This window comes from Agelaius tricolor, unplaced genomic scaffold (assembly GCF_023055355.1).
Source record: "Agelaius tricolor isolate 1412-34295 unplaced genomic scaffold, bAgeTri1.0.p SCAF_3, whole genome shotgun sequence".
NCBI classification, from domain to species: domain Eukaryota; kingdom Metazoa; phylum Chordata; class Aves; order Passeriformes; family Icteridae; genus Agelaius; species Agelaius tricolor.
The window spans coordinates 14,901,776-14,913,967 of NW_027269263.1; the positions used below are offsets into that span (position 1 = coordinate 14,901,776).

General features: G+C 42.4%; 1 protein-coding gene across 4 annotated transcripts in view; it reads right to left on the bottom strand.

Annotated features, from left to right (window-relative positions):
* The window catches only part of PACSIN2 (protein kinase C and casein kinase substrate in neurons 2), a 55,882-nt gene extending 47,035 nt beyond the window's left edge, over positions 1-8,847 (bottom strand). For 2 of the 4 annotated variants that reach the window (XM_071422616.1, XM_071422611.1), the window contains exon 1: positions 8,707-8,847. The gene's annotated coding sequence lies outside the window, so the exon portion shown is untranslated. Of the gene's footprint in view, positions 1-5,951; positions 5,975-8,213; positions 8,354-8,706 lie in introns of those variants that run through there. The other 2 variants (XM_071422612.1, XM_071422615.1) reach the window with 2 other exon arrangements.
* Between the last annotated feature and the right edge of the window lie 3,345 nt (positions 8,848-12,192).

The following is a 12,192-nucleotide window of genomic DNA, read 5'->3' on the forward strand; positions in this document are numbered from 1 at the left end:
GCTATTCACTTTGTTCTGGCACAAATTCATTCCACTGACAGTGACTGATATTGTTTGTGCCACATCCCCAGTCATCCCTCCTGACCTATCCCTATGCCATCGATTCTTTTTGGGAAGTCAGGTGCTAAGCTTTATCCAGCTGAAAATGACTCTGCAAAAATAAAAAGTTTCTTGCTGGACCAAAGAATTGACCCCAAACACAGCACAGCCAGATAAACACCACCACCACGAGGCACATAGCAAGAATAAATAGCTGAATAACAGTGAAAAACTGATTTCCTGTTTTAGTCACAACACAGACTATCACTGGTTTTGAAGTAACTTATCACTGCGAGTAGAAGCAGCAACAAACTTTGGAGCCAGTCTAACAAGCCACAAGACATTATGCTAACACAAAGAATATGTAAGTACACAGACCACACACAAGATACCCTTCAGAAAAGGCTGGCACCCTGAAAGAAAGGCAAAAAGATTTTTTCATTGTTTATGTGTAAGCAGCAGGCATACAAGAGATTATTGCCTTTGGGAACATAAATCAAGCCCATTTAAAAACACTGAAACTTCACTGTACATATCACACAGCTGAAAAGCTTGTATGTGGTTATGTAGGAAGAGAGGACTGGTCAAGAAAGGAGTGGTGACACTTCTGCAATAATATTCAGTATTCATTTTAAATATTAGCAACTTTAAAGAACACTTAACACTCCACAGAGTCTCTGCACCACACCAGCACTAAGTGGTATCCACCAGAGGCCACTAATGCACACTACACAACACAACATACACACAGCTCCTTCTGCAATGAGCTGCTGTGGGAAGGAGAATGGCACGTGCTTGTGGGGCCCCCTGGTCCCACTCACGTATGTTGCATGTTTCACCTTCCCAACTGCTAAATTTGTATGGGATTTGATAGGTGACAGTGTCCTAACTCCAACAGCACATTGCATTCCCCATGAAGGAACTCCATGCATCCATACCCCCAAAAGAGAATGGATGACAGAACTAGAAGTCATCCTGTCCTGAGAAGCTCAGCTTCGGCAACCTGATAAAACAATATTACTTCAGCATTATTTTAATATTACTATATGAGAATAACAGATAATTACACAAAACTTTTTTTAATAGCTGTCCCCAAAGCCACATTAGAAGAAGAAAACCACACTACCGGCAGAAACACCTCTATGTGAAGTGGAAAAGAGGGGAAGTTCAGAATGAACACATATATAGTTGTATTGGTATGAATGAACACATATATAGTTGTATTGGTAGACTGCAAACATATTTAAAGCTTCTTTATTATCCTTACTGTAACAACCTTCACAACAATGCTATCACTCACTTTAATGTAGTAACAAGGCAGAAGATGAATGCTGTCAAATAATCTTATCTGAGTGGTATGATTATCAGCCTTCAAATTAGAAATTAAAAGGACTTAGGAGCCCAAACTAGGTTTTGTTCAAGAATTTTAAAATACAATTTGGGATGCTCTAGCAGGCTCAGAACAAAGAAACACCCCAGCAATGCCCGGACACTCCCTCCTTCATGCTCCTGAAGGGAGCCTTCACCCCCATCCCTGGGAAATTACCTGATGTGATACAGAATAACCTCCAGGTCCTGGCCATGCCCCTCCTGCCTACTGCATAAATTAACCTGTCCTGGCCAGAACCAGGATAAATCAATTAAAATAGAACAAGTGAGATTCCATCTGAGCATACCAAGTTGATAATTATTATTGCATAGTAAAAAGAAAAATACTATACAACCAAACCCTTAGCATCACTTTCTTTTTTATGAGGACACCATCCTGAGTGATGGTTTAGTTATTCTGATCAAGACACAGAACAATACAAGCTCAGTCTGATGTTACATTTGTTTTAAGCCCTGAAAAGACAGAGTCAAGAAATATTACAAAGCTGGATGTGTTAATCAAGCTACTGCTAAGCTATTTACCATTATTATTGATGACCTGTGAACAGATCAGGAATCGTGACTGATCTACTGCCCAGACAGATTTAAAAAAAGCCTGAGGAAATATAAAATAAGAACAAAAATCAGTGCTGATAAACCTTTCTAGACTGTTTGCTGAAATGAGTACAACCTAAAGATCCTAATTTGCAATTCACATTGGGCTGTACCAAGACAAAATTCAATTTCCCTATCTCATAAATATGAACTAATATTTTAAGCAACAAGTTTGAGGAATTCTGAAATGGAGCAGAACACTCAGCTGAACATCCTCAATGAATTTTAGGATATAAATAAACTGCTGTTAGGTAGGCAGCTAGAAGTATATATTATCTGACTATAAATCAGAGAGATTACCCTGTTAGGGGCAGCAGGACTAATTAGCTAACTGGGCACCTAACAGGGTTGTGGTAGACTCTACACCCATTTTACCTAAAGGGGAAATTTTCTCTGTGGATGTATCAAATTCATTCACACAAGTCCTAGGGATGGTGTTTTTCAGAAAAGATCAGATGATTACAAATGCTTCTTTCCTGGATTAAGTTTATTAATCATTCCTTTGCATTTCTTCTGCATACTATTAGCAACTGGATAATCAACCTAATTACATCTTTTAAGAGAAGCAGCAATTAAAATCTGTTTAATCAAATAATATCATCTTAAAATGTCTATAGAATGCTAATGCACGATCCACATACCAAAACTGCCTATTCATTAAAGCCATCTCCAAAACATGCTCCTGAGGATACAGCCAAATTTGCAGCCCATGGAGGACCCCACAGTGGAGCCATGAAAACCCAAGGGGGACTGTGACCCCCCATGGGTAGCCCAGGCTGGAACAGGCTCCTGGCAGGACCTGTGACCCTGTGGGGGACCCACACTGGAGTAGGCTGTTCCTGAAGGACTGACTCCCTGCAAAGGACCTACTCCAGAGCAGTTTGTGAAGAACTGCAGCTTGACAGAACTCATGTTGGAGAAGTTTGTGGAGAGCTGTCTCCTGTGGGAGGAGAGAAAGAGTGTGAGGAGCAAAGAGTAGCTGAGATAAACGTGTGAAGAACTGACTGCAACCCCCATTCCTTATCACCCTGTGCCAATCAGGCAGAAAAATCAGGAGTGAAGCTGAGCCTGTGAAAAAGGGGAGGATTGGTTGAAGGTGTTTTAAGATTTGGGTTTATTCCTCATTATCCTACTCTGATTTGATTTAAAATGAGGTTTTTTTCCCTGAATCAAGTATGTTTTGCCCATTATTGTAACTGGAGCATGATCTCTCTCTGTCCTTATCTCAACTTGTGAGCCTTTTGTTATAGTTTCTCTGCCCTATCCAGTTAAAGAGAGTGACAGAGTTGTTTGGTGGGCAGCTGGCATCCAACCGTGGTCATCTCACCATAGGCCATCAATGGCACAGGAACAGAATAAAACTTTTTTTCATTTAACTTCCCCTTTAGAACTCTGTTTGCTTAAGACAGCATGGAAGTGTGCTTTGGGAAGTGGCACTACAAATCAAAAGTTATTTGGTTGATCATTCTTTATCCGTATGTGCTGGTTGTTACTACTTTCAGTTGCACCAGCTTTTGAAAACAACGAAAAACTCAACTCTCAGAGCACTAACATAATAATCAGTGAGAAGGCAATACTCCCAGGTGTGAGTGTAACAGTTTCTAAGAATTTAATTGCACAAAAGAGGGAAAGCTAACCACTCAATTTATTTCTATCTGTATCTGAATGACACTAGACTGACAGCATTCTTTATATGAAGCTCTCTAACACACAAAAACTAATGAAAAGTTGTGTAAAGGAAATGGTTACCCAGTTTCTCCTACACAAAACAGCATGAACAGTGTTCACATTTTGGAATGGAACCGTAACCTCACTCAACACATCAAGAACTTAGGAGTAATTTCCTTCAAATGAATTCCCTCTGGACCTTAAAGCAAGCTGTTCAGCAGCACCTAGAAATTAAGCACAATTATATGTTGACCAGATGTCAGATTACTTTGAGTACTTAGATTATTGCAGGTAATTGAAAAATGAGTTTTGAAGCTTTTATCTCTAGCTATTAAGGGATGAAGAGAACCTGAACACTTTGGAAAAACTGTTTTTGAGAATATTATTAAGGGATGAAGAGAACCTGAATACTTTGGAAAAAATGTTTTTGAGAATATTATTCAAGAACTGTGGAAGTAAGCATGCCTACAAGTTGATGTTGCATACATGTGGTTCCATTAAATACAGAGTTCATTTAACAGATCTTCACCTGTTTACTATCCATTTATCATTTCTCCCAAAAAGAAAGCAGCATTGTTCCACTCAGCAGGGAGGGAGGTATCTGTCAAATTGCCAAGAAAGCCTTAATTAAGGGAAAGGATGAGAGGTTTAAGTCAAACCAAAACCACGTCCCATTTGTCCTTTGACTCACTGCAGATTATTTATTGAAATCTGTACTTCACATTATCCCTTTTAAAAAGGGCATATTAAGCATATTCACCCTGCACCTTTTATTTAACCTATTAAGTTAGAAATTAGAAAAAAAACCCAGCTCATTATATTCTTTGTCATATTACTTTAAAGTTAATCAAGTATGGCTGCTCTTCTGCTATCGAGAATAAAAAAAATATTTTAAAAAAACCTCTTATTTTGATATTCACCTGCTATTGCTATGCCAGGTAAGAAGTTCTGTGCAAGCTTGTTTTGTAACCCAAAACCCTGGCTGTGAGATGCCAGGCACAAAAACTCTGCTAGGCCTTCTGGAGCCCAGTCAACATACATATTTTGTTGCTACAATCACCAGGTGGCAATAGATCTACCTGGTATGTGGGAGAGATTAATGTACAATCATACATGAAAGTCAGACTTATGAGCCTTGTTTGTGCTACTCATGCATAAAGACACAGTAAAATAAGACAGAAAGAATATCACACTTCTGCAACAAGGACTTCAGGATGAACAGTACAGTAACACCAAGGGCAGCCAGTTTTATTAGTAGCAAATGACTTATTACTTTATATCAAAAGCTAAGAGCTTGCAAGTACAGCAGGATTCCATGATGCATTAATCACAACAGGCATAAGAAGATACTTAGAACATACTTTCATATCCACAGTGTCACTTAAAGTCTGAGTGGTGCCCATTTTCAGGGCATGTACTAGGTTACATTTATGTCAAAAGATGACATAAAATCCATCCTTTTTGGTTTCAGTAAAACTCTGTCAAAGAAATATTTAATAATACCATAGAGATTTCTCATTCACACCATTTCAGCTGTTCATACTGTAGTCTGTCATTCACTGCTCTAGGGTATGTGATAAAAGGCAAAGAATGTTGTTTAAAATTTTTGGTCTTTAGATGCCTTGGAATTAGTTCTTTAAAGCAGAGTCCTACTCAAGCAGAAAAGATTAACAATAAGCACTGGCCCAAAGCCAAACAGTTTGAGATACAGGTTTCCAATACTATCAAAATGTTTACAATACCTTGTGTAAGCCAGAACAGTTTTAAAATATTTGCATAATCTAAAAACTTGAGCCAAACCACCTTACTTAAAGCCTGAGAGACATTTTCTTTTTGCCTTGGAGCTCATTACTGTGCAGCGTTACAATAGCCATGTTAGTTCTACCCTTATTTACTAATTAGGGCTGGGAACCTCCTCAAATATTGACACATCCTGTCCACCAAGATCCACAGGACTCTAAGCAAGTGCACCAGTGGCTTAAGCAGAATCCCTCACACTCCAAGGAGCACTCATCAAGACAGATTCTAGACCAATACCATTAGAGAAATTTGGATTATTCCCCTTCCCTAAGCAAGGCACCTTAAAGGATAACACATAAAGGAACAACATTCAAGTCTTGTGACATATTGGACTATGGAGATTGTGAACCAACCACAGGGTACAGCAGCTCCAGGTTATTCTTCTCAACCCCAGTGAGCCACATAACATTCATATTAAACATAGCATTCTATTCAATCACAGAACACTTAGCTCAGTTTACCTCAGCACAGTTACATCACTCTTGTAGTTCCTACTTCTTCCTTTTCATCTCCTGGGAATAGTTCATCGTTTCATTAAGTCAAAAATCAATAACTGGGTTTAGCTGAAAAGAACGGTGTCACCTCCTGAAGTTCTGGGGATTATGACAGAGTTTGAATTAAATCCCATGTTACAAAGAAGTTGTTAATCTCACAGACTAGTCTTAAATTCAGGCATTAGACATTTCATTCCAGGCCTCAGGCAACAAGAAAGTCATTAAATCATAGTATTTTTTTTTAAAAGCAGAGATTCTAAGAACTAAAAAGGCACTCATGTATTAGTTTATATGGATGTTTAAAACATATATTAAAAAAAAACCAAACCAAACCAAAAACCACCTTCAGTCTGCATCTACTCTTCTGGCTTAATGCATGAGAAGATGCAGTTTTTCCAGGAGCTGCTACAGTAAGAAAACCAGACACCAAGTCTGAAACAGAAAGCTACCTTTTAGCTACTTTTCATTACAACACAGATTTGTACAAGCACAGGCAATTTTTGACTGGCAGCACTACTAAGCATTTCATCCAATTCCTGCAATGAACACAGAATTTTCTTAGCCTTCATTTATAGGCTACCCACTCAACCCACAGTCACCTCCAGGCTCATTTTAACCACCATCAGGGAAGCACAGAATTGACATGTGGATATCTTTAAGCACATAGCCCACTCAGCTCTAGAGCAGGAAAAGGTGTCCATATGCTCCACAAACAGACCACGAGAACAAAACTTCTCATTCCCGACACTAAATCATCCAAACATGTCACCTGGTAAAAATAACAGGTTCACTGATTCCAGACCAACATTCAAGTGGCTTGTCACAAAAAAAGAAAGCAGACATCTACCCACTAGAAAGATATATCATCCAGGTATTTTCTGAAGGCACTGTTTAAAAACATTCATAGACCATGATGATCTAGACCACAATCAAAAAGCCATTTTATTATGATGGTATTTCAAAGGCATAAAAAAGGAAAAAATTGATCCAGATTTGTAAACTACTTCCCAAAGGGAGTTTGGAGCACTTCAGCACAGAACAGTCACAGCAAGGTGGCACCTGCACACCTCTTCTGCTCACCACACTGAAGCTGTGGTGAACAGAGCTCAGGGATCTCTAAAATGATGCTGCACTGTGCTCAGCAGACATGCTCCTTATGCTAATATGTGCTCCTGTTTAAGCTGATTCAGCCATAATTGGCAGAATATAACTACTATCTTTGAAGGCAAATTGCAAGTTTGACAAAATATAATTTCAGGCAGGTACAGGTATAAAACAGAGAGCACATGAGCGTTCAGTGTTAATAACCTTAATAGTAAAGAATGCAATTAACAAGTTTTGACCAACTGAAACACAGCTTCAAACTCTTTTAGTTTGAGAATGATCCTTTTATCACACTAAAACCAGAATGAAAACTCAGTTGCTTACATAATGCAGCCTTCACACTGGCTCTTATAATAATGCACTACTATCGTTTTAACTTTTAAAAGGGAAAGGTTTTCGGCTTTAAAGAAGAGCTGAACAGATGCTGGCATTAAATCCCAATTAGCAGAAGGGAATCCCTCACCCATTCCCCAATAGCAAGAGAGAACAGTCTCGTGACAGCCTTTTCAGCAGGAGGTTGTGGAGCACAACAGAAACAAAAGTGCCTTGCACATCCATGGCTTGTTTTTTTTACCCCAGTGTGTATCAAATGATCAAACTTACACAAACAGGTACAGGAAACGTGAACTAGCTTTAAATTATCCTAGCTAATCTACGATTTTAATAAAGTAGTTCAAGCATTTAAAACTGCAAGATTGCGTTTAGTTTAAAAAATGTTCAGTTTACAAAGGACAGCGTATGGCACTTGCGTCTTTCTGGCTTCCTTTAGTGCTCAGGCAAAAGGATGACTAAATCTATCAGCTTCTGAGTCACTCGCAGCAGAGACAGCTGAGAAGGACAGATACAGCGAGCCAGGCAGACACTGTACCCATCCTGTTCTTCTCTAACCAGGTAGCCTCAGTGCACATAAAGAGATGTCTGTCTCTCACACACACATTTCGCTCTGGGACATGAGGAGATTCTTTCCATAAGCCAAAAAAGGCAAAGTCAAGATAGAAGGCGGCAACGGCAAGACCAAGAAGCTTGACTGAGCTGGGTCATTACCAGCACTCAGGAGGGACTGAGCTGCCTAAAAGCTCACTCTCCCCCGTAAAACATCTCCTCCCACCAAACCAGCATCGTTACCTGCCACCATCCGGGGCGCCGGGATTTCAAAGCCTCGAGTCAAAACCCAGCTGCTCAAGTTTAGGACTCCATCCTCGCCTTTCTTTTCTCCCCGAACCAAAGCCGCCACCAAGTGGGTCACTAAACTTCCCCGAGCAGGGAGCTCTCCCCTCCTACAGGAACCGAGCCAGTGTCGTCATCCCTCGCAAGCCCCGGCCCTGCCCTTCCCCGCCTGGCGCCGTGCAAGGAGAGCTTCACCTTCCCCGCGCCCGCCGCAGCGCCGTGGGGTGGGCGACCCGCACCCAGCGGGCTCCCCGGGGGTCGTGCCCCGGCCCGGCCCGCTCGGCCCGACCCCAGCACGGGCAGCGCCGCCGGCGCGGCCGCGGCACCGGCGACTCCCCCCGCCCGGACCCACCGCCCGCCATTGCCCAACGGCTCCGACGGGGATCCCAACCCGGCCGCCAGCTCGAGTCTCTCCCGAAGGCGGGGCCCCGGGGCGCGGAGCGTCCCTCACCTGCAGCGCCGGGACCTGCCCGTCGCCCGTGCCCGGCGGGGGTGGGGGTGACGAGACGGCGAGAGCGCGGCGGAACCGACCCGACCCCTGCGCTCCGCTCGGCGCCGCCGCCCCCGCCCGCCCCCTGGCGCCCGCCCAGCCGCCTTCCCATTGGCCGAGAGCGCGGGCAAACTCCCGCTCCACCGCCGTCTATTGGCTCCTCGCGACTGCCAATCAACGCCGCTTCCCCGTCGGGGGCGGTGAGGGCCGGTGCGCGCGCCCGCGGCCAGCGCGCGCTCCCCGGTGGCCGTCGGGGATAACCGGAGCCACACGCGCAGCCCCGCCCCCCAGCCCTCACCCCGGGGGGCTCCGACCGCCCCCGGCCCGGGCTCACCCCGGGGGGCTCCGACCGCCCCGCACCCCGCCCGGGCTCACCCCCGGGGCAGCGCCTGCCCGGCCCGCCCGGCCGCAGCGTCAGCCAGGTGTCCGAGTGTAGGAAACCGTGACAGGAGCACTGCGGAACGTGGCAGGGCGCGGCGGGAATAACACTGCGTCCGTGTCCCGTTTCCACTGCGGGGCACCGTGAATAAGCAGATGTTGTTTCCCGAAGCGAAATGGGAGAGAGTTGACAGATCCCGGGAAGTGTCCGGGACTTTTCCGCGCCCGGCAGCGCTGCAGGCGCTGATTCGGCTCCGCACAGCGCGGTGCGCTCCGCCGGCACTGCGGCACCGGGAGCGCCCGCTCGGGGCCGGGCTCGCAGCTGCCCCGGGCACGGGCTCAAGGACAGGGGCCACCTCTGACATGGCACTGCTGGTTTGGGTACACCGCTCTCCGCGGAGCTACGCGGTTCTCGCCCAGTATCAGAACTGGTACTCACGCCTTCGCCTATCTTTCGGATTTATTTGTTTTAGACAGAGAACTATGTCAAGTTCCAGGCAGCAGCCACCACGGTGACCTTCCTTCGTCCCTTCAGCCTTTGCCTTCGCCGCTAGTTTCTGCATTTCCCTCCCATCTGCCCTTCTCATCACTGCTGTGCCTCCAGCGCTGTCCCCGGGGACAGCCTGGTTCGAGGACAGCAAGGGCTCTGGATCACTGGGTAGGGCTGCAAAACAGTACTTTCCTCTTGGCCGTGTTTCTTATGCAAGTCCGCATATAATCAGATCGACGCCAAGTCTTCCTGTACTCTTTCACTCAGTCTGTGACTCATTAACTTTAGTTCACTTAGATTAGTTGAGTAGGATTGTAAGACCATAACACCGGTATAAACTTTATCTTCTGAATGTCCTTGACAAATGGATTTGAATTAATTGCTGTTAACATTACTGTGAAATTTGGCCAGGTTGTTAAGCTTCCTAAGATTGAACATGATTTCTCCCTTCCCTAGTCTCCCTCTCCTCATTCTCCTGTGTTGAAAGTTAACAGTTCATATTTGAGAGGAGGAATCTCGTAATTTATTGTTTCTTACACTTCTGACCAGAGCTGCACTTTAGTTTTCTACAGTCTCTCTCATTAATGTGAGATCAAGCTTTCTTTACAGCACACTACAGGGGACATACACAATCATAAATACAGCTCTTTCTGTAAGGAATTAAGCTCCTGTTTTGCCTAGAGCATTGTCAAAACTGGAAATTCTCCATGCCAGAACACTTAGACTTTCTTCAACCTAACATCAAAACAGTCATTCATCTCTTTGTTTGCTTGAATAATGCTCAAACTTGTTCAAAGATGGAAGAAACAGACCAGGAATTCAGCGTAAATCATAGGACAGAGCTCATACTGTGATGAAAGGGAATTCCAGTTTGGCAGAGGACAGAACCTGCAGCCTGGGGTGGACTGGCATAGAAAATCCCCAACTATTCCACACAGAGTTCATTGAGTGCTACCACCTTGTGCCCCCAAACCACTCCACTGTGCACAAACCCTGTGCTGATTGCATCTATGCTACTCACTGTGAAAACCAGGGCCCATGTTCTTATCTTGGGCCAGTTTGGGCATAATTACTGTAAAAGGAGTAAGAAATGTATCTTCAAGTCCTGAGTCTGGTGACACAAACTATCAGACAGTCTGTTAACAATGAAGAAAATATTCTTCAAATCAGCTATTCCCATGTATTGACTTAGGTAGGCTGATGTACTACTTATACATTATATATATATATATATGTATAACATATAATTATATATATTACATTGTAATATGTACATGGAAATTGTATACAATGTATTACTCTATTTACATATATTTTACTGTATTTCCATATACACTTACTATACTTTTTATATAGATAATATATAATATATAGAGAATATACACACACACATATAGGTACAATAAATTTAGCCCTTGTGTCATAGTAGAAAGGCAGTGTGTTATTTGGGAGTCACCTTCATTTGGAATTTCAATTGGTTCTGGCTTCCAAGGGAATGGAGATTGATCAGAAATGAGGAATTTATACATTTTTGTACAAACAACTGGACTCAGATTTGTTTTTCAGTGTTTCACTTAAACATCTGTATGATTCAACTAGCATCTTTATAACTGCTATGAAATATATTTATAAATGCTATTAAATAATAATTTTGGAGATAAAAAAATCAAGACTATTAGCTGGAAAAAATAAAGCTTACCAAAAGGCAATTTTTTATAAACATCTTAATTTAATATTTGGAAGTTTCTCAAGGCGCCACTTTAGGGAATAGTATTTTTGAGCCTGCTGAATATTCTTTTCTGCTTGCAAGATGTTTTCTATCCTCTTGACACTTAAATGAAAAATGCCTAGACACCTTTGGAAGCAGTAAGACAATAATGTTGCCAGAGTTTTGAAAATACATTTTTAACTGCCAAGTTTTTACCCCATTCCAAGTGTAGTATTTGAAACAATTTGGAAGCAACATTATTAGAGTCACCTTAATGTACTTTTGGAATCAATACTATTGCTCTTCCTGTGAAGAAAGCAGAATTTGTCTGCACTGGGGTTAATACACATGCAGGTATAGTAATTTCACTGCATTACTCATAGTAATACAGTTTAATGTCTTTATAAATATATACAGGGCTTGAGGCTACATGCACTGAATAAATACATATATGCACTTGAAAAACTGCTTGGGGAAATACACCTCAAAGGTTAATAAAGTGCAATTTCTTTCAATTTATCTAATGTAAATTGGCTTTATGTATAATCAAAGATTAAGTTTTTCTCAGTGAATTAAAAGAGATTAGTGGCCTAATTATATCTATCATCAGTGATGCAAGATCCCAGCAAGATGACACTATTATGATGGCATGAATAATTTACTTATGTAAAGAATCACACTCCACCATATTCATAATTTTGATTTTGGTACTTTGATGTTTTTTTCCTAAGTATTAAAAAGCAGTTGTTCTCTGTACATTATCAGTTATCATAAAAATGTGACATCCAGTGAAAGATTACCTTAATCTTTTTCCTTAGAAGAACAGCTGACAGTCTCTCCAGCCCCACTGGTGAGCATTTGATTCAGACTG